The sequence below is a fragment of the Notamacropus eugenii genome, chromosome 2, assembly GCF_028372415.1.
Source record: "Notamacropus eugenii isolate mMacEug1 chromosome 2, mMacEug1.pri_v2, whole genome shotgun sequence".
Classification (NCBI taxonomy): domain Eukaryota; kingdom Metazoa; phylum Chordata; class Mammalia; order Diprotodontia; family Macropodidae; genus Notamacropus; species Notamacropus eugenii.
Window position 1 is genome coordinate 272,663,177 of NC_092873.1, and position 22,158 is coordinate 272,685,334.

Below are 22,158 nucleotides of genomic sequence, written 5' to 3' on the forward strand. Positions count from 1 at the left end.
AAATCATAGCCTATTTCCCAGCACCTAGCAGTATACTAGTGACTCAGATTAAGCATCTGTTTTTCAGTTTGTTCTATTGTGCCTTCTGAGGTAATTGTGGACCATAAATGTGACTTTTTTGTCCCTACTTATTAAAGTATTTGGGCCTTTAATGTCATTATGACAAAAATCCTTTTTGAATTTCTTAGCTTGCCAACAGACCATTCTATATGTTCTCTTTCCTGAGCCATGACTTGCAAGCTAAATTATACACAGAAGTGAGCTGGCTCATGCCAAATCTTGTTTTTAATAATTTAGCATTATTGGTTATTGAAGAGCTGTGGCCCATTAGGCGGCTGTTCCTTGGCATCTGTATAGTATTTTGGTTTTTTGCAAAGTGCTCTATATGAATTGTTGTCATTTACCATAGCCATCTTACTAGGAAGGTCACTAATGTTTTTAGGAGGTTGCAAGTAAAGAAAGCAATGCTCAGATTACTAATTTGGCATGTTGAACCTTTGACATTTACTTTGGCAAATTCTATCATCCAAGATAAAGTTAATGAGGCCAATTTGCCACGAATTTCTGTTCTAGGTCTAGGCAACCTCTTCTATTTTAGGATATGTCTAATTAAGGGGGTCTTGACCCTTTTAATGTCATTGACACCTTTGGCAAACTGGTGAAACCTAGGGACCCATTCTATGAACAATTTTTTAATACATAAAATATTTAAGATTACAAAGGAAAGCAATTATATTGAAATATAGTTATCAAACTATATATTATTTTAAAAATTCATGGATTCAGGTTCAGAATTTCTGCTATTAATAGGTTTTCTGTACATTGAATTGAAATCTGTTTCTCTTCAGTGCTACCCATAGTTGGGGAAATAGTAAACAAACTGTGATATGAGAATATAATATTATATTATTATTCCATAAGAAAGAGCAAATATGAGAAAATCAGATACATGGGAAGACCTGTATGAGCTGATGCAAAGTGAAGTAGGCAGAACCAGGAAACAATATAACAAAAACAAACCAATAAAGGCCCACACATTGTGTCCAGTTCTGCTAAGTAGAACAAGTCTACTCTGGCCTAGGTAGTCATCTACCTTATAGACATGTTCTACCTGACCTCTCTCATCCAAGAAGAGCTGCTGTTGCTTCCTACAGAAAGCATGTGAACTTTGGGTGCCCTTAGGAATGGATAATACATGTAAAAAAAGGCAGCCTGAAAAGAAGTTGATGATTTAAATAAATGAGCATCGATTCTTTCAAAGCCCAGGAAGGATAAAGAGCCCCACTCAGTTCATTAACCAGTTACTAAATGGTGTTTGTGTTATCCCCATGAATACTAAATGAATTCATTATGATCTGTGCTATTACAGTGAATAGCAAATGAATTCATAACGATGGGCTACATAAAAATATTCCTAATGGAGAAGTTAATACATTGTCAAGCTGGTTTCTAGAGGAACTGGATCTTATTTTTTTGAAATGGGGGAAATAAATAATACTAGGCTCAGTATCAGTTACTTGGAGTTATTCATTAGTCAGGCAGGTCCTTTGGAACAGAGAAGTTCTGACAGTGTTATCACTGCTCCTGGCATCAGGTTTGCTTCCTTCATTATTGATGGCCAACAAACACATTTGTCTTTGGAAACCAGACCTGAATATGTGCTGCTTATGAATTCTGAATTGCTTGGGGGTAGCACCATAACCTTTAGCGTGGAGTTGGAAACAAAAGAATGATGCTGTTTCTGCATTTCTGTTTAGAAGGCATCTGAGAAAGCAACCATCAAAAAATTTTAACATAAGAACCATTTTATCCAGATTAAAAAGTCATATAGACCAACTCTGCAGGCTACATTACAGCTGCCATGTATAAGGCTAAAAATATTTTACCAGAAATCTTCATTGGCATCACAGAATCATAGGTGGAGAAACCTGAAAGGATCTAAAAGGTGACCCATTCTGACTTCCAAATTTGACAAATGAGGAAACTGAGATACAGAGGGGTAGAGACTTGTTCAAGATCATATAGATAGATATGCTGGAATATGAGTCTAGGTTCTCTTACTTTAAATCTAGGATTTGTCATTCATCAATTCAATGGTTCCGTTTTAAATGATATGCTAATGAGGTAATATTTAAGATTTATTACTTATTTTGGTGTTTTATAATAATATACAAATATAAAAATGACCTGTGATTTTTGTCATGCATCCTGTTCCCCTTAAAGTATGGCCACCTGTTTTTGACTTAGTTGATATGTCCTAGGGAGTTGCCTGAGGAGTGTGTGTGCGTGCGTGTATGTGTGTGTGTATACACATATATTTATGTGCGTATATCCCTCAGGAATATGTATACACATATGTAATATGTCAATATCTTATCTATGTATGTGTACATTTATACATGTGTCTGCAAATGACTTCACCAGGATGGATGTGGGATTTGAACCCAAATCTACATGACTTCTCCATGTTGACTCTTCCCAATGCCAACCTATACATGTCCATAACAGCAGCAATGGCAACAGTAGCAGACATCAGCAATAAAAATAGTTCCTTGGAGTACTTTCTAAAGTAAATTACCAATTCATATCAGAAGCAAAAGGACATAGTGTCATATTATAAATGGGAATAATTGCTCACATTTATATGGCACTTCATGATTCACAAAATATTTTGTCTCCGATAACTCTGAAGATACTGCACATCTCTTTATAAGGCAGTTGGGTGGTGCAATAGCTAGATTGCTAGGCCTAGAATCAGGAAGAGCTGAGTTCAAATTAGACCTCAAATGCTCACTAACTATATGACCCTGGGTAAGTCACTTAACCTCTGTTGCCTCAGTTTCCCCAACTGGAAAATGAGGATCATAATAGCACCTACCTCACAGGGTTCTGTGATGGTAAAATGAGATATTTGTTAGGTGTTTAGTTTAGTGCTTAATAAATGATTGTTCCTTTTCCTTCTCCCTGTTCAGAGATAAGGAAACTGAGGTTCAGAGAGATTAAATGATATATTGTCACCCAGCTAAAAGACAGAGATCTGTAACTTGGAACTAGATCTTCTGTCTCTGAGACCTGGGCTCTTTCTACTAACATCATACAAGAGCCTACCTTGACTGATCACCTACCAGATTTTGGTAGCAGTGTCACAGAAAAGTCATTAAGAGACAAGTTGGTGTCATAAATAGAGAACTGGATTTGATGTCAGGAAGACATGGGTTTAATTCCAGCCTCAGCTAGTAGCTACCTGGGTAACCTTGAGCGTCTCATCTTTAAAATGAGGGGTTGAAATTTTAAATGACTTCACAAGTCCCTTTAGCTCTAAGCCTCTGATCCTATGATTTTGATACCCAAAGGAAAGGGAAGCAGTAGAATTTCAGTGGGAAAAGAAGAAATTGGACAATTCTGTGTCTGTCAAATGAAACTCAGAAAATTCCCAGTAGAGCAAGGGGTTAATCCATTGGTTCTTCCTTACTCTCACCATATGACTGCCCCATCTTCTTTTGTCAGCATACATTTGTTAATATCCTTTACTTAGCTGTTCCTTAGCTCTCCAGAGTAACCAAAGCCTGAGTTCAAGCTCTGCTCCTAACTCTTCCTAGCTTTGTGACCATGAGCAACTCCTTAGAAATCCCCTGTCAGTCATGGGTCACAGCCTGCTCTTGTCTACTGCGTATTTCTGTTACGCTTTGGGTTATACTCATTTTCATGACTCCAGAGACTGTGGTGTTCTCTGCATCACAGTCATAGTGGCAACACCAGTAGAATATTGGTCCTGAAAATGTGGGCCAAAACCAAACAATAAAAAAGAGCTTCAGAGAGAAGTTTGGGAGCTTTTCAAATTTCCCAAACCTTTTCTTTCATATGATAAATTGTTAACTTTCTCATTTGGGAGCCATTTATATTATCAGGCTAACCTTTGATTGGACTGGAATAAGGAGCTCTCCGTGAGGAAATTCTCTACAAATAGAGATTCAGCACCTTGCGGCAGATTTTAATCTTCAAGAGCCCTGAAAGGTTGAGTTGCTTAGGACAACATGGTCATTATGTGCCAGTAATGGGGTTTGAACCCAGGCTTTCCTGGCACCAAGACTGGCTGTCTATAACACAGTTATCTTCTATTATTTCTTAGGCAACCCTCTTCTAAGATCTCTTTTTCTACCTCCTTTGCCTGGCATGCTGTTTATCTATTGTAGGGACTTGGGGAAATGCTTACTTAAAAGTTCATACCACTGACCAACCAGAATATAGATGAAGATGATACCTCTCAGTGAGGTTCATATTTACATATGGGACTGTTTGAATTCTTTGGAAGATTTTATATCCCACATCTCAGACCGATCAGCTAAGCCCGTGTTTTTATTTTATTTTATGGCTGTAGGCCATAAGAATAAATGCAGCAATTGCTAATGGGTGGCAGCTTGAGTTCTGACATCTTGAACTTTTTACAAAAGCTTGTGGCCAAGTTGTTTCAGCTTTTAAAATTCTTTGTCTAAAAAATAAGTTTTGGCAACTTCTGTTTTCACATCTCAGTAATTCTGGATCGATCCCTGCCCCTTAGTATCCAGCCTTCCTTGGAACAGCAAAAAGAAAAACAAGGAAGCAAACAGAAACGTTAAGCAAAGACTCTGGTGGCTGATAAACTTCGGTTGCTAATAACCAAGTTTCATCATCTTTGGTGTGGCCGTTTTGGTGCCATTAGAGAATAGTGACCCATTGTGACTTTCATTCCAACAGATAAAGTAGTTCTTAGCACTTTGAAATTGGCAGTCACATGCTACTTGCCCCACTAAGCCTACTGCCCCCTTTCTAAATCCATTATTCATAAACAAAGGAGTCATCCAAATAGACCAGTCTCTACTTATGGAGGAGAATGCTATTATCAACTATGTTCAGCAGGCTCTTATGTTGACAATTGACCAGATGAATTGCTATGGAGCCAATGATACTCAACGGGATACACCACTTGTGCAGGCAATCAGTGATGAATTTCATATCAGCCTTCAGCATCTTTTCCATTTCTATTACGTTTATTTTTCAAGCTGCCATAGCAACAAGATTGGATGTGTATATACATATCTCTCTATTTGTACATATATCGTATATGGATATGTATATATGCAGAGTGTTCCAAGGCTATTTGGTATAGTGGTTATAGTACTGTCTTCAAAGACAGGAAGACCTGGATTCAAGCCCCATCTCTGATATGTGTGGGTGCTGTGACCTTGGGCCAGTTTCATAACCCCTCAGAGCCCCAGGCAGCTTATATGTTGCAGAGTTGTTGCAAATATGCATTGGTAGTGAGAGTTTCCACATGCAGAGGCATTCCCTAAACTAATGAAATCACAGGACCAGACCAGTGCAAGAAATGCTCTGGAGAGTGGAATAAACAGAGGGAGAGTCCTGGTCAAGTCCAGAAGACTTGTGTGCAGTCCTGTATCTGACACATAGACCATGTGACAACAGACAAGTCAATTTACCTCTCAGGGACCCAGGCAGATTGCTAAGAACATAAGGGAAAAACAAGTTTTTCATCTGCTTCAGTGAAGAGAGTTTCAACACTGGGAACTCCTGTCGCTGAGGAAATCTTGAAGCTTAAATAGATCTTTCTGTCTCCATCTGTCTCTATCTCTGTTTCTCTCTCTTCCCCAAACATATATCTATACATTATACATGTATGCTTACATGCTGAAAATCTGGAATGAATTCACAGAAAAACATTGATATTAATGACAATCTTAATAGGATGTACAGAACCCAAAACCTGAAACTTCTCCACTATCCCCCAAAGCACTCAACCCTTGCATGAAGAATGAATTCAAGAAATATATGATTAGATAACTTAATTGTCCTATAACTCCATTTTTAAAAGTAAAAACACCTTTCTCTCCTCAAGACAATAATGCATGACCCCATGATGGAGTGAGTAGAAGGCCAGTCTCAGAGTCAGCAAGACCTGACTACAAGTTCTGCTTATGATGCATACTAGCTTGGTGGCTGTGTGCAATTTATGTAACCTCTCAATTCTTCAGGCACCTCTCTAGGACTGTAAGTTATGGGCAGTTGGCAATAACATTGTGATCTCCAGGCTTATGAAATCACAGATATGGACCAAAAATGAAATGAACAAAAAGACAATAATGATTTAAACAGTGGGATAGAGGTAGAGTAACTAGACTGTTGTTGTTTGTCCTTCATTCTTGAAGAGGACCATGACATCAGGAAGGTAATGACAGGACTTGCAAGTGAATTGGATTTAAGGGAGGGAGGGCTGTGCAAAGTCACCAGCCTCACTTTCTCCTCTGGAGCTGACAAGGGGTTGGAAAGGGGGAGATGAAGGACTCTGGTATCCACCAAAGACCAGAGTACAGGGTCAGTCATCTGGAATGAATTCATGGATTCAAGCATTCTTGAAGTCAAAGTGGTAAGGATTTATTGTTACTCTTTTCAGCAGGCAAGAGTTCTTAGTGAACCTGCAACCTTAGAGGGGTACAGTTAAAGTTTATATAGGATATTCTATAGTAAAACATGTGCCAAATATGCTAACTAGGTGATTCAGGGTGGGATTAGGGAGTGGTTAGTTCTTAAAGAAAGTGCACTTTTAGAATCTATTGAGCAGAGTTCATCAGGAAATAGCCCAAGGGTGGGGGGGGAGCTACATGGAGGTATGGTTTTAGGCCCGAAACATCACTAAGTCTACTAAAGATCAGGGCTGACTGAGAAATACCCAGGCTGCTCCCATCAGTGTCCTGTTAGATAAGATAAATGTAAGGGAGAATACATATGTCTAAGTCTAGGATACATATGATTGGTCACTGAGTAGTAAATATCTTTATGACTCAGTATACAGCCAGTTCAGCCAGTGCATAGCTGGTTCAAACTAATAAATTCTACATGTGCAGCTGACTGCTGTATCAGGAACAGATAAAGGTTTTGCTAGGGCAGGTTATTTTCTCAGGCTGGGGAGAAACTGTCAGGGACAGCCTAGGGAGAAATGTGAGTTTTAGAGAGAAATGTGACTTTAGAACTGGGGTCCAATCACAGGTATCCAAGCACCCCATCAGAGCCATCTGGGTCCAGTGACAAGATATAGATCAGAATGATTGGAGATGACCTCCAAACAGGTACAGTAGAGAAGTAAGTACTGGAGTTGAAGTAGACAGACCTAAATTTTAATTCTGACTTCCACATGCTGGATTGACCTTAGTCAGGTCAATTCCAGCTCCTATACTTCGACTGACTGATCACTAAAGTGCCTTCCAGAGACACGTCTGTGATCCTACAAAGTATAGTTTGTATTGTATTTGTAAGTATTTTGTATATGTTTATATTTGTACATATTGTCTCCACCTGGTTGGAAGCTCTGGGAAAGACTGAGGTTGTCAGCCCCTAGAACGGTGGCCAGCACATATCAAGTGCTTACCAAGTGTTTATTGATTAAGAAAATATGTGAGTTATGGTTGGGTAACGTTGAACTCAGGGTGTAGAAGGAGCCTTCATAATATAAGCAATCTTATGTGATGCCAGTAAAGATCTGGTCTGTTCTTCAATATATAGAGACTTTGTCAGTTAAAGTAATTTGAAAGACATTTTGGGGGAATAAAAGCCGCCCTATTCTTCTCTTGATTTTTAATCATTAGAATCTTAAACTTTGGTTGGGGTAAACTGGTCCAAATGCTAGGTCTACTCCTTCCCTGAGAAAATTAGGGCTATTGGACAATAACTAGGTATCATTAAACTATCTAGTGGGGGTACAAATGATATATTTTGCTGCTATATACAGATCCTCATTGGACATCTGATCCCTGGTCCTCCATCTTTCTTTTGGTTACACATATAGGGTTTCATGGATTAAAAATGAGCCTTATCATGTTTCTGCCCTTAATGAAGGCAAGAATAATTGGGCCAAGCATCCTAAGCTTGGTTTCCTCTACTGGCTCATCTACTTATTATACTACTCTGAGGAAGCAATGTGGAGCTAGAGAAAACTAGCCTCTCTGAGGCTTATTACCTGGATGACTGGGCCTCAGTTTCCTCTTCTTTAAAATGAAGGGGCTAAATTGGATGATCTCTATGGTCCGTTTGAGTTGTGGATCTCTGATCTATCCTAACTGTACTTTGTACTACCTGTGTGATCTTAAGCAAGTCTCTTAAATACCCTGGGCTTCCTTTTCTCCACCTGTAAAATAAGGGCATTGGAATAAGGATTTCTAAGGTTATTGTCCACATTGCATCTTTTCCTATCTCTCTTAGAAGGTTTTATCCTGAAAGAAAAAAAAGAGTAGACCCAAAAATAAAATCAAGGCAAATCCAGTGCTGACGTTTAAAAAGAAAAAAAAGAAGTGATATGCTTTCAAGGGAAAAGGCAACATTACTACTTCCTTTAATGAGAATGGGAGTTCTGTGAAAGAAAGACTGTCTTATTCTAGTATTAATATCCCACTACTCAGCACAATGTTTGGGACATAGGTTTAGGGATTTGAACCTATGATTTCACAGTTATGGGAAATGCCTGGGTGGGGAAACTCCATCTACCAATACAAGTTGACATGTTCTCTTCATCTTTCAGTCTTAGAAAGCTGTCTGGCTTAATAAACCTCTAATAAATGTTTTTCCATCAGTATGTTAATTCATTTAGTCAGTTAACAATGACTGATCAAATGAGATAGCATATATATATATATGGTGCTTTGCAAACGCTAAGGTGATATAAAAATGCTAATTTTTATTATATCCTCTTCGATAAGCACTGATTAAGTGCTTACTGTGTGCCAAGCACTGTCCTAAGCACTGGGGATACAAAGGGAGGAGGGGGGAAGACCATTCCTGCCTTTTAGGGCCTCATGGTCTAATGAGGGGGACAACATACATGCAACTACCTACATACAAGATACATACAGATTAATTCATTCCTTGTTCAGTTATAATAAAGAGAAATCACTTGTACTGAATGGGGTGAGAGAAGTTTATTGCCATGAACCTGAATTTTTTTAATGGATTTTCAAGTGACCATGAAAATTATTTCTTTTATATATGAATATTCCTTTGGTTATTTTTTTAAAAAATTTAGTTATTTATTTGTTTTTAGTTTTTAACAATCACTTCCATAACTTTTCATTTTCTCCCCCTCCCTGAGAAAGTATGCAATCTTATATGGGTTCTACATTTACATTCTTATTAAACACACTTTTATATTAATCATGTTGCATAGAAGAATTAAAACAAATGGGAGAAACCATGAGAAAAACCAACCAAACCAAAACATAACTCAAGAGAAAAGAGTATGCCTCAGTCTACATTCTGATTCCATAGTTCTTTCTCTGGATGTGGATGGCATTTTGCCTCAAGTCCTTTGGAAATGTTTTATGTTCTTACATTGCTATGAAGGGTTGTCTATCAGAAACAGTCCTTACACACTGTGGCTGTTACTGTGCATAATGTTCTCCTGGTTCTGTTCATTTCACTTAACATTAGTTCATATAAGTCTTTCTAGGTTTTTCTGAAGTCTGCCTGTTTGTCATTTCTTATAGCACAATAGTATTCCATTACATTCCACAACTTGTTCAGACATTCCCCAGTTGATGGGCATTCCTTCAATTTCCAGTTCTTGGCCACCGCAAAAAGAGCTGCTGTAAATATTTTTGTACATGTGGGACCTTTTTGCATTTTTAGGATCAGTTTGGGATACAGCCCTAGAAGCAATATTACTGGGCCAAAGGGTATGCACATTTTTGTAGCCCTTTGGGCATACTTCTAAACTTCTCTCCAGAATGGTTGGATCAGCTCACAACTCCACCAACATGAATTAGTGTTCCTCTTCTCCAACATTTATCATCTTCCTTTTTGTCATGTTAACCACTCCGATAGGTGTGATGTGGTACCTCAGATTTGTTTTGATTTGCATCTCTCTAATCAACAGTGATTTAGAGCACTTTTTTCATATGACTATAGATAGCTTTGAAAACTACCTGTTCATATCCTTTGACCATTTATCAACTGAAGGATGACTTGATCATGAAAATTATTTCTTTACCTCACTGTGAGATAGGGCTAAACTCAAACTAGGTTTTTGGTCATTAAATATCTTCAGGAAATTTTGTATGTGTGTGTGTCTATGTGTGCATCGCATTATATATATGTGTGTGTGTGTTTATGCAACAAATACACATATATGTACATATGTATTCACACATACATGTGTCTGTATTTCTTTGTATGTATACATCTATACATACCCATTCACATGTGTGTAAATATTTGCATATTTATATGTATATATGCATATAAATACATATTTGTACTTTATTTAGAGCCTTACAGAGACGTGGAATCAGATTAGGGCACACCATTCCTGCCAAACCCCACCCTGAAAGCTACTTTATTCTGCTGTAATTTAGAGATTCCATTATGCTCATGTTTCCCTGCCCCCTTAAATGACACAGAGTGAGTCACTGATTTTGGAAACTTTAGAAAATTAACTTTGAAGATTGCAAGAGAGAGGTCTGGAGTAGCTGCCTCTCCCCAAATTTCTCACTTTGATGCCTCACTATGGCGCCTTGGGGGCCTTTGGTTCTCACTAACTATTCCAGTGTAGCACAAACTCTGGCAGGCATGCTTGACACAATTTTAAACACTTCATGTATAGCCCTGATGATATAATATACTGACTGCTTGAAGATCAGTTTAGCTTATCATGGTGAGGCTTATCAACAGAAAGTTGGCTAACAGGTAGTTCTCTCCTCCCTCCCCCCTGTTGGGGGTGTAAGCTCACTTCCATGTGGACAGTTTCGGGCAGGTAAAAGTGAGGACTTCTAAACCTTAGAGTTCTCATGAGACCGCCCAGGGAACAGCTGGGAATTGCGGCGTGAGACCTGGGCTATCTCGTGCATCTCCGCCTCTTCTCCGTGGGATACATGCTGGGGAGAGCATCCCACCCTTGAGATTGGCCGGGGGTCTGAGCTCACCTGTTGTTTACTAGCTAAAGGCTGAGATCACGCCCGGTATTCACGTGCAAACTATGCGGCGGGAGAGCTTAAGTAGGGTCAGGAAAGCCTGAAGGCGCTCTTAGTGCTGAGGGGCCCTTAGAGGACAGAAGGCCCCTCTCTCCTTTCCCCTCTCCCCTCTCCCACTCCCACTTCCATTCTCTTACTGTAAGATCTTTGCCTCCTTGGGAGGAGGACTCCTCTTCGACTCTGGAAAGTCTCTTCTCTCATACGTTTATCTGGTTTGGCCAGCTGAAGACCTGCGACAGGTAAAGAAAGACTCGGGTAGCCCTTAGGCCTCTAGGCCTGACACCCCCCAATTCATGTAAGAGACAAAATGGCCCTTAGTCCTGTGCATGCAAAAAGGACCAGGTGGTACTAAGAATCACAAAGTTCTTAGACCACCCACAAAAAACTGCACCCTCTCATTACGTTGTTTTTTGTATGTCTTTGGTGTGCCTTTATTTTTATTTTGTATACATACTCTATATTTGTATTTTGTACATACTCATATAAATGTTGTCTCTCTTATCTCCTTGAAAGCAAAAGTATTTCATTTGTGTCTTTGTACCCTTGGAACTTAGTACAGCAATTGGCCTATAGTAGCTGCTTTAATAAATGTTTGTTGAGATGTAGTGAAAAGAACCCTGTCTTAGACTTAGAGAATTTGGACTCAAATATTACTCATCACTTACTAGCAGTGTGCCCTAGGGAAGTAATTTATCCTCTCTGTGCCTTAATTTCCTCACTAGTAAAATGACAGTCAGACTAGATGTCCTCCAATGTCCTTCCCATGGTCCTATGATTGCTGACTGGTCTCATGTAAAAACCAGTAAGTTGACACATGACTCTAATTGCTATTAATTCTGCTATAGTAGACTTAAACTGGCAGCTAGTGGATCAGTGGATCAAGTATTGACCCTGGAGTTAGAGGAAGATCTGAGTTCAAATCTGGCCTCAGACACTTACTAGCTGTGTGACCCTGGGCAAGTCACTTAAACTCAGTTTGCCTCAGTTTTTTTCATCAGTAAAATGAACTGGAGAAGAAAATGGCAAATCACTCTAGTATCTTTTCCAAGAAAACTCCAAATGGGGTCATGAAGAGTCAAACATGACTAAAAACACTGAACAGTAACGACAGAATTAAACCATAGGTATGCTGGCATCCTTGCTACAAATAAAACAAAAAAAATATAGAAATTGTAGCCAACTTTTTCTGTTCTGCTCCCAGTGAAAGATTTATAGAAGGATACAACCACAAATTCTATAGACTGAAATGAATTCAAATACTTGCAGTGTGTACCACTGGAGGGAGTAACCCATTGATGAGGTCATCATTCCATCCAAGTATTAAAGTATGGAAGAACTAATTCTTGTCTAGATTTGATTTCTAGAGCTATTTTTTATTATAATTATACCAAATAGAAATTGTGTCCTTAAAAGAACTCCAAAATGAAGTGGGAGGGAGGGAGAGACAAACAAAAGACTGGTAGCCCTTTGTGAAGAATTCCCAAATGGCCAGTTTTAACCTTGATTTAATTCAATAGCCCCACCTATTTTTCCAGTTCATTTCTCTTTTTCATTAAAAATTGAAGATCCAGCCATGTTTAAGAAAAACAATCTTATCATTTTTCCATCTCTGAAAATCTAATGTTCTTGATACTGAATTTAAACCAACATGGAGGTGGTCAAATGAATGCTGCATGAAGTAACAAGCTTTTAACAAAAGAAAAGCTTAGGGGAATCCAACACATTTTTATTACTATGAAGGAGATAATTACATGTATTTTATTACTATGGAGGAGAATATGTAGAATAATGGGAGAGGAGCACAAAACCTCTGGTCCAAGGACCAGAGTGAGGTCATCGTGTGGTGGATGGAGTGCTGTACCTGGAGTCAGGAGAGTAAAGTTCAAATCTTGCCTCATGTACTTAGAGCTATGGGGTGATGTGAAAAATCTCTTAAACTCTCTGTGCCTCAGTTTCACCATCTGGAAAATGGAGTTGATCTTGATGACCTCTTAGGTTTCTTTCAGCTCTAAATCTATGATCCTGTATTTGCATAGACTCCTAATAGTTGTGTAATCCTGGGAAGGTCACATAATCTCAGAAAACAGCTCAGTTTTCTCTTCTATAAAATGGAGGTAATAACAATTATACTACCTACTATTATAATAATTATACTGCCTGCTATTATAATTATACTATGCCACTTCATGGGTTGGTTGTGAGAAAAGTACTTTGTAGCATAGAAATCAGAGCTGTTACTTTAACACTGAATTCCTTCCATTGATGGTTCATCATGGGATGGAAGTGACTTTGAAGGTTTCTTGAAGGTTATGCCTAAAAGGTCCTACAAAGTTAGAAGGATATTGCATCTACGCATGAGGATAGACTACATACCTGTTGCCTGAGGATAGTCTAGTTACATTCAGAAAAGCTCTTCACCAGAATGACTGGAGGGCGATGGTATCTCTAAGAGATTATCTATTAAATCATGGAAGATTTGCGATATCATTAATACCAATAACTAGAGATTGTGTAGTAGTATAAAGAAATATTAAATCACTATTACATAGTGTTTTACTCCTAGTTGTGCTGGGAGATGGGAAGTTTAATTTATAGATGTCAAAAGGGCCTGTAATGATACTGATGGGACATTAGCCTATATCTTCTGATGTCAAATTCAGACCTCTTTCTACTAATTAATGCATCTCAACGACTCTGTGAAACTGATTATTGAAGTATTTTAAACTACATTTTAAAGAAGAGGAAACTGAAGGTTAGGGAATTCTGTGGTCATGCAGTGACATTGTTCTCTCCCCCCTCCCTCCTTATTTGATATTTTACTTACTCGTGTATATATAGAAAGGAAAGGTCTTTGGGGACAGAACCTAGCTCACTTTTTGCCTTTTTCTCTCTAGAACCTACCATAAAACCTTTCCTAATAATTGTTGTCTTCAACAGAATTAGGTGCACTTGGATAGACACAATGATAAGCATGAATTCTTGGCGTTTCTAGCCTTAATAGCTTTATTATCCTTATTACAGGTTTTTTTTGTTTGTTTGTTTGCTAGAAAAAGGAACAGATAAATTAAACTGGCATAAGATAATTGAAGAAGTTTGAGTTTAACTTGAAGGCAAATTAGTCTATTTCCTCAAACTAGAGACAGTGCCTTAGTGACTAGAGGGCTGGGCCAGGAATCGTGAAGACTTGAGTTCAAATCAGGCTTTAGATATTTATAAGCTGTATGATACTGGGTAAGCTACTTAACTTCTCTTTGCTTCAGTTTCCCATCTATAAAACAGTATAACTATTTTGATAGTAGTAACTATCTCCCTAGTCAGGGGTGGGGAACCTGTGGCCTCTAGGCCACATATGACCTTCTAGGTCCTTGGGTGTGGCTTTTGACTAAGTTGAAGTCTTACAGAACAAATCCTTTTATTAAGTTGATTTATTCTGTGAAGTTTGGATTCAATCAAAAGGCTGCACTTGAGGACCTAGAGGGCCACATGTGGCCTCGAGATTCCAGATTCCTCCCCCCCGCCCCGCCCCACTGCCCTAGATTGTTATGACAATCAAATAAAATAAGGTAATTTTTGTAAAGTGTTTAGTACAGTGCCTGGCAGAGTAGGATATTAATAAATATTTATTCCCCTCTTCTCCTATTTCTGTGATTCCTACGTGGTCAGCTGCTTGAAGTTTGCTGCAATTTGTATGCATTTTGCCTACCAGGTCTGTCTGTCTAGTCATATTGGCCTGCTAGCTATTTTCTCGTCCCAGAGATGACATTCCAACTTCCATCTCTACACAGGTGTCTTCAATGTGCTCCCTCCTTACCTTTACCTCCTTGATCCACTAATTTCCTAGCACATCTCAGGTGTCCCCTCCTTCATGACCCTTTTCCTGATTCCTCTTGTTATTAGTGCTCTTTCCATTTGGAAATTATTTGGATTGTTTTATGTAGACTTTGCATTTACTTACTTGGGTACATATTGTACCTTCCCCTCTCCCCCAGTAATGTATAAGCTCCTTGAGATAAGAGATTTTTCATTTTTGTTTTACATCCCTGGGAACTTGTACACAGAAGGAGCTTAATGAATGTTCGCTGAGTTGAATTAGTCGACTTGAGGACCATAAGCAGGACTTTTGAACTGATGGAGGTTCAGAAATTGGTATGGAATGCAAGGGCAATTTCAGATGAGGTATAGTTATACGTAAATAGGGCAATGCCCTTGATTAAACTCAATCTGGCTATGGCCCTTTATGCTACTTGTAATTGTTACTTCCCTGCATTATCATTTAAAGTGCTTACCAATTAATGAACAAGCATTTATTAAGCACTTACTATATGTCAGGAACTATGCAAGGCTCTGGGATTATGAAGATTTTAGAAAATAAATAGTCTTTGCCTTCAAGAATTTTCCATATTATTAGGGAAAACAACATGTGTACCTGTAAGCAAATGTAATATATAATATATATAGATATATATAATATAGATAGCAAGTAAATGAAAGCACCATGAGGGCCATGAATGGGCATGGGTTTGTTGCTGGGGGTAGAGGAGGAGCCTATAGAAGGTTTTGCGTGTTCATTTTCAGGGATATCGTTTGTCCATTCTATATATTCATTTCTTAGCCATTGCTTATTTCTTTCTGTTATTTTTTTCTTTCTCACTGCACTCCCTTCGTCCCCACAATATGTTCACATGCAGCATGCCAGCTCCACTCCATGGGAGAAGTTTGGCTGCCTTTCTTCTTGTAAAAATGCTTACAGTTGACTGTACCAATACCTGATCCAGTGTACTGGGCAGGGCACCTTCTAGAGGTTGGAATGATCCCAAGTTATAAATGGCCATAGAAGGGTGGCTTCTTTTAATTGTAATGGTTTGCTTTTGGCAGCATTTAGTTTTCACCAGATTTCTAATTCCCTTAACATTTAAAATTGCCAAGTCAGACCATCTGTAAAAGTGGAAAGTCGTAAAACTGGGGTCTCTCACTAAAGGGATAGTGTCAATATTCTGAAAAGAAGTGAGACAGATATTTGTGGAAACCAAATGCCCCATGTCGTGTGGTCTGGCTGGGAGAGGCCCTTTCTGGATTGCCATCCTCAGCTCTTCTTGGCATTTCCTTGATGTGGGGTTGGTCGGGTCTATAGCTGGTCTTTGTTTCCCCCCATTGATCTCATGTGCCTTGGCAACCCCTGCCGAGGAGCCCAGTACAGGCTTTCATGAGCCAGAAAGGTTAAAACTGAACTGACAGAACAGCCCAGCTCACTGCTGTTGGTGAGTTATTCTGTTTATTCTACATATGTTTCCATTTAATTAAAATGTCATTTTTAATTAAAAATGAAATGTCAAGAAGGAAAAAAAATTTTTTTTTTGGCAAACTCTGGACCGCTGCAGTGAAGGCAAGCAGAAATTCAGTGGAGAGAAATAACTTTGAAAGGATGGGAACAGTATCTTACCCAACACTTTTTAAAATAAAAAAGTCAAGAGGAGATTGGCATAAGATACAATCCACCCCACATATAGGTGCTTCAGAACACCATCACCCATGGCATTTTTATTAATGTCCTTGAATATGTGGGTTCACGTTTTACATTAATGAGTTACACGGACTGGTGCCACATTAGGAAAGAGATGTAGTCTTGAATCACAGTGGATGGCAGAGAGTGACAATAAATTGTGTAAAACAACCCTACAGACCATTTCCTTAATTTATTTCATGGAAGTGTGATGCCTCATAGTTCAATACGGAATCTTTATTTTGTTATAAAAAGCTAAGCTTATATTGGCTCTTGAAGTCTTATGCATCATTTATACCTCCCATTTCAGCGTTGAGCTGATAGGGAATGTTCCACATAAAGATTAAGTCCTCAAAGAGATGTTTCCATACTAATGTGACAGCCATAAAAACCACTCTACAAATATGAGGATGAAATTAACCTCACTGGGGGATGAAAGCTAGTACTAGGAGAGTGAGAGACCTCACCTGGAGACTGATAGGCAACCTGTCTTTTTCTGTTGTTGGCAGGTCAGGCTTCTTGGGGTCTCTGGAGTTTCTGGGCAGAAGAAAGAGGTGGACCCTTGAGGGGTTGACCTGATGAGGCAGATGAACTAAAGAAGGTCTTTTCCCTACCTGGGGAAAGTGGAAAAGGTAGGTACTTTGAGAGACTTGATAGGAAATACTTGGCTTGAGTGGTGAGAGAGAAGGATAAGTGATTGGTGTCCTGTGTACTTTTTTAGTATTGCCTCACCCCAAATGACAGAAGAAAAGCCATCAGTATGATGGATGAACCTCTAGGACAAACCTATGGGAGGAAATAGAGAAGAATTGCTCAGGATGGTCAGATATGGACAGATTATAATCTGTAGAGTTGAAGGGAATAGGCACATTGATGAAATCACAGGTCCACTGGAGTTTCGGAGAGTATTGGAGATTTGGCTTAAATACTGAAATCTGGTGGTAATAGTTAGGAGGGTGCTGTACCTTGGAATACTGTTCATATGCAGGAAGTGATCAAATATGTTGGAATCTGAAAGAACATTGTCTCTGCAGTATGGAGCAGCAATACTTCTGGCTTTTCTGCTTTTATTTTTATTTTGTTTTTCCCTGAAGAGACCATTTAGTGGGAAATTAAAGTCAATGACTATAAACAAGATGTGCCAAATTCCTACTTATTCACATAAAAACATACACTTGAAACCACCTCCAAAGGAGGAAGGCAGAGGGAAGTTGAAAGGCTGTACCTGTAACCAGCTTTCTTGGCTGGTTAGAAGAGATCTAACTACTTTGTTTAGGGACATGTTGATATCTCTTGGAAAACCTTTCTAATTATATGTGATTCCCCCTCCCCCCCCATACACATACAAATAAACACAGAGCTATAATCCCACTGATTTGTATGTTCCCTCCAAAAGTGCAGACTCCAACCCATCCATGCCAACCAAACCTGTTGTGCACATTCATCTATAAGTTCACCATAGTCACTGGGGCACAGCAGAGTGCTGGGCCTGGGGTCAGGAAGACTTAAGTTCAAACCCAGACTCAGACACTAACTGTGCAAGCCTGGACAATCCACTTAACTACCTTAAGTAGTACCTTAGTTTTGCCTTAACTACCTTCAGTTAAGGCTGCCTTAGTTTCCTCAGCTGTAAAATGGGTATAATAATAGCACCTACCTTCCAGGGTTGTTGTGAGGAAAAATGGATAATAATTATGAAGTTATTCCCTTAAAGTTGTGTGTGTATGTGTGTGTGTGTGTGTGTATCCATACATACATATTATATATACATATATACTATACATACATATATACATATATATACATACTATATATTAGTATGTATATGTGTGCATATATATATATTCTATTTGTATTTTATTATTATTATGTTCATGGCCCACCTTGCTATCTCTTAACATTCTGGGAATGCTTGGGGAGCACTGAGACCATCTAGCTGTCATCTTTTCCACTGGGAACAGCCTATCTCCTATTCCTATCATGCATTTCCCTGATGACAAACTTTACTCCTGGTCTTTGAAGCATCCCATTGATCAAATGTTGAAGGCTGCCCGTGCCTACCATCTGCCTTCTGGGTGATATTGATCTACAGTTCTTTGGACATGGCTGTGGTCCATGTCCAATAATCATGCAACAAAATAACCCCCTCAAAAAGGGGTATCCCCTTTTCTGTTTCCTGGTTTCTTTGGGCCAGTCATCTTGGAAAATAAAATTGAAAAGCCATCCTGAAAATCAAGATATACTTTCTTCATATCAAATCAAAATCTCTCTTACTTTAAGCCCCTGTCTTTGTGTGTTCCTCTATAAATCTGTAGAATGCCTGATCAAAATTCTCCTCATAAACCATTTTGTAATCAAAGACAGTAGTATTCAGTGAGAGATCTAGCAAAGAGTGCCAAAAAATTTTGGAGAAAGAGAAGGCCTATTACCAAGATATAACGTTGCTTTTTAAAGAAAAGAAATTCCCAAATGGTTAAATTAACATCAAGATAATGTTGCTTAGTTTTATGGGTAATAAATTGATTTTTAACTCCCTTTTCAATAGTGTTTTTATTTCATATAGATAATCATCAGTATAAAGTTGGAAGGAACCGTATAGGTCCTCTAGCCTAGTCTTTCGCTTTACAGAGAAGGGCTCTGAGACCCAGAGAGGGAAAACAACTTGGCCAATTTATACACACAGTTATGGAACATCAGAGCTGGGATTTGAGCCTAAGTCCTCTGACTCCAAATTCAAGACTTTTCTCACAGCATGACTCTGCCTTATTTGTAATACATTTAAAGAATGCATTTTTAGTTAAACAGAGCTAATTATTTTGAATGTACATGCATATTACCAACACTATTTTTTTTGCTTCCCTTAATTTCTTTGTAAATCGTTCCCATTGTAGTCTCATAATTTAAATACATAATTGTCCCAATAGAAATTATTATCCATTTCAAATTGATTTTGGCAGTCTGAGCCGAAACCCTTGAAATCTGATTATGGGTAACCAGTATTGAAAACAAGAGAGAGTCAGTGGAGAATATATATCTCTCAGGGTTGAGTGGTTTGACATCATGAAATTTTTTTAATAGCTTATGCCTAATATTCATTACTGAAGCCTGAAGTTGACCGTGGAAGTATGAGAAAGGCAAACATTTATGCAACATTGGAGGGAAAATGTCAATGGCCGTGCCACATTGGTGCTTTAATCTTTGTAAAGACATTTTCTCAGAACTTAGAACTCAGAACTCCAGACTCTTTCAGGCCTTCACACAGTTCTTAAACAGCTAACTGCAACCAAAGTTCAGTCTTGTGTAATGTAAGCCAAGAATGCCTAAACCCATTCAGGAATCCCAGCAAGGAGTCAAACTATTTTGTGCAGTCTTTGTCCAATTGGAAAAAATTTGCCCAAGTTTGGTTTTCCTTGGATTTAGTGAAAGGCTCTCCTCTTGCACAGCAGAGAGAAGCATCCATGACTCTTCCTCATCTAACATGGAGCTTGCGTATGTATTTTTTTTGAAAATCCATATAGATTCATGTGCAAATTAAAACTCTTATTTCCCAATTATAGACTCATTTTTTTTTTACTTTGTGGGCAACTTGCTGGGAATAATGATTTTTATTTTTCTGATATGTCAGACCAGAGATGAACTATCATATGCTCTTCCCAAAAATATCTGATCAGTATCGAATGGATGGATGGATAGATGGATTAAATGGTACCAGATAAAGAGTACATTTATTTTCCAAATGCAAAATAAGTTGGCTTGTCAATGAAGATGAGAGAAAAGGCAACTGAGTTAAAAACCTGAACCATTCTTACATGTCTGTGGCATGGTAAATCTTGTCTGAGGCATCACTAAGACAGGAATAAAAAAACAAGTTAACTCTGATAAGTAAAAATAGGATGACATTTTCATCTCCCTTATCTTTTGAAAAAGAGTGTCTAGACTTCAGTCCAGTGAAGAAATACAATATGTTATTGCATTTGTGGCTTGAGCAATGTAGGTGTATAATTTCTTTGCAAAGGCTGGAATAATACTAATAATATTTGTTGAACAACAGTATTTTTCTTTTTACTTTTGGTTGTAAAGAATTTACCAAACTGCTATGACGAAATGAAACAGTTTACTCTCTGTATGAAAGTTACCATTGAAAAGATGAGAATCTGGAATCAATGTCACAAAAATTAATTGGTTTTTTCTCATCCACCCCTTACTGAATATGAATAGGGATTTGGATAGGAATTATTGTTCTGAGTTCCATGAAGTCTCTAGAAATCGGAGAAAATTGAAGCACTATCTTAGTGAAAGAGAAGCATCTAGAATGGTTGGTTGAAAGCATTCTTCCTGGTTATGGTTACTGGAAAAAGAACTTGATACTGAAAGTCAAGACTGGTATGTGATCCCATGATAGATCCCTTTACAGGAGGCTTTGGTTTTGAATTATACCTCCTATGTAAATGTATATGTATATCTTGTAGCAGGTATAAGGTGGAAAGGAATGACTTTCAAGAAAGGCCTGAGCTCTAGATGTGAATTCTGACTGGCATATACTAGTCTGTGTAACACTGGAACAAATCATCAAACCTCTTTGAGTGCCTCAGTTTCTTGATTTGTAAAATGGGGGTGGTGATAATTGCTGCTTTCAACTACATAGAGTCATTGGGAGGAAAGTGTTTTGTATAAATTAGAGCCCTGAAGAAATGCCAGTTATAATAATTTTCATCTGTTTAATCATTAGAAAATTTCTCCTACTGTTAGCTCTTCCACAGTGAGAAAGGAATATAAATTATTACAATCATCTTATGTTCTTTTCATATATGATCATTATTATTAGGGAGAGACTGGACCTGTGATTTCACTGGCATAGGGAACTCTTGAATAAAGAAACTCCTTCTCCTCCTCCTTCTCCTTCTTCTCATCCCCCTCCTCCTTCTCCTCCTCCTCCTCCTTCTTCTTCTCCCCCTTCTTTTTCTCTTTCTTCTCCTTCTCCTTCTCCTTCTTCTCCTCCTTCTCCTCTTCTTCCTCCCCTCCTCCTCCTCCTTTCCTTTTCCTTTCCTCCTCCTTCTCCTCCTCCTCCTTCTCCTCTTTTTTCTCCTCCTCTTCTTCTTCTTCCTCCTCCTCCTTCTCTTCAATATCATCATCATCATCATCATTATTAAAATGTCTTAGTGATTCTTTTTGTCTTTATGTCACAGTCATCCCTGGGGAAAACCCCTTTAAATTGAGTCCTCCTTTGTAATAGAGAAATATAACTAAATAAAACAAGAGAAACAATGATGCTTCAGACAAAAATAGCAATCTCCCCTGGTAGTCCCCCACCTCCCTGCCATGAAGAGGAGGCCCGTTTCATTATCTGTCCTCTGACACTGTCATGGATTTTTTAAAATTACAATGAATTTAGCTTCCTTTTAATGACCCTTTTCAAAAATATTATTGTAGTCAATGTGTATATTGATTTTGAGCATACTTTCAACAGAAATGAATGGCAAAATTTGGAGTAAATTGCTCTATAATTTTTACATTAGAAACTTCTGCCAAACAATGATATTTGGATCATAAACCCACATTAGAGATTTCTAATTCCTCAAATCATGGTGATCACTCCTTAATCACTCTGTAAATTTTTTTAAAAAGTTACAAATGTAAAGTTGCAGCACT

General features: G+C 38.3%; 1 long non-coding RNA gene across 1 annotated transcript in view; it reads left to right on the top strand.

Annotated features, from left to right (window-relative positions):
• Positions 1-18,222, top strand: part of LOC140527271 (uncharacterized) — a 196,501-nt gene extending 178,279 nt beyond the window's left edge. Inside the window, exon 3 of the long non-coding RNA XR_011974741.1 lies at positions 17,019-18,222. This is a non-coding gene — a long non-coding RNA (uncharacterized lncRNA). The remainder of the gene's footprint in view (positions 1-17,018) is intronic.
• The last annotated feature ends 3,936 nt before the right edge of the window (positions 18,223-22,158 follow it).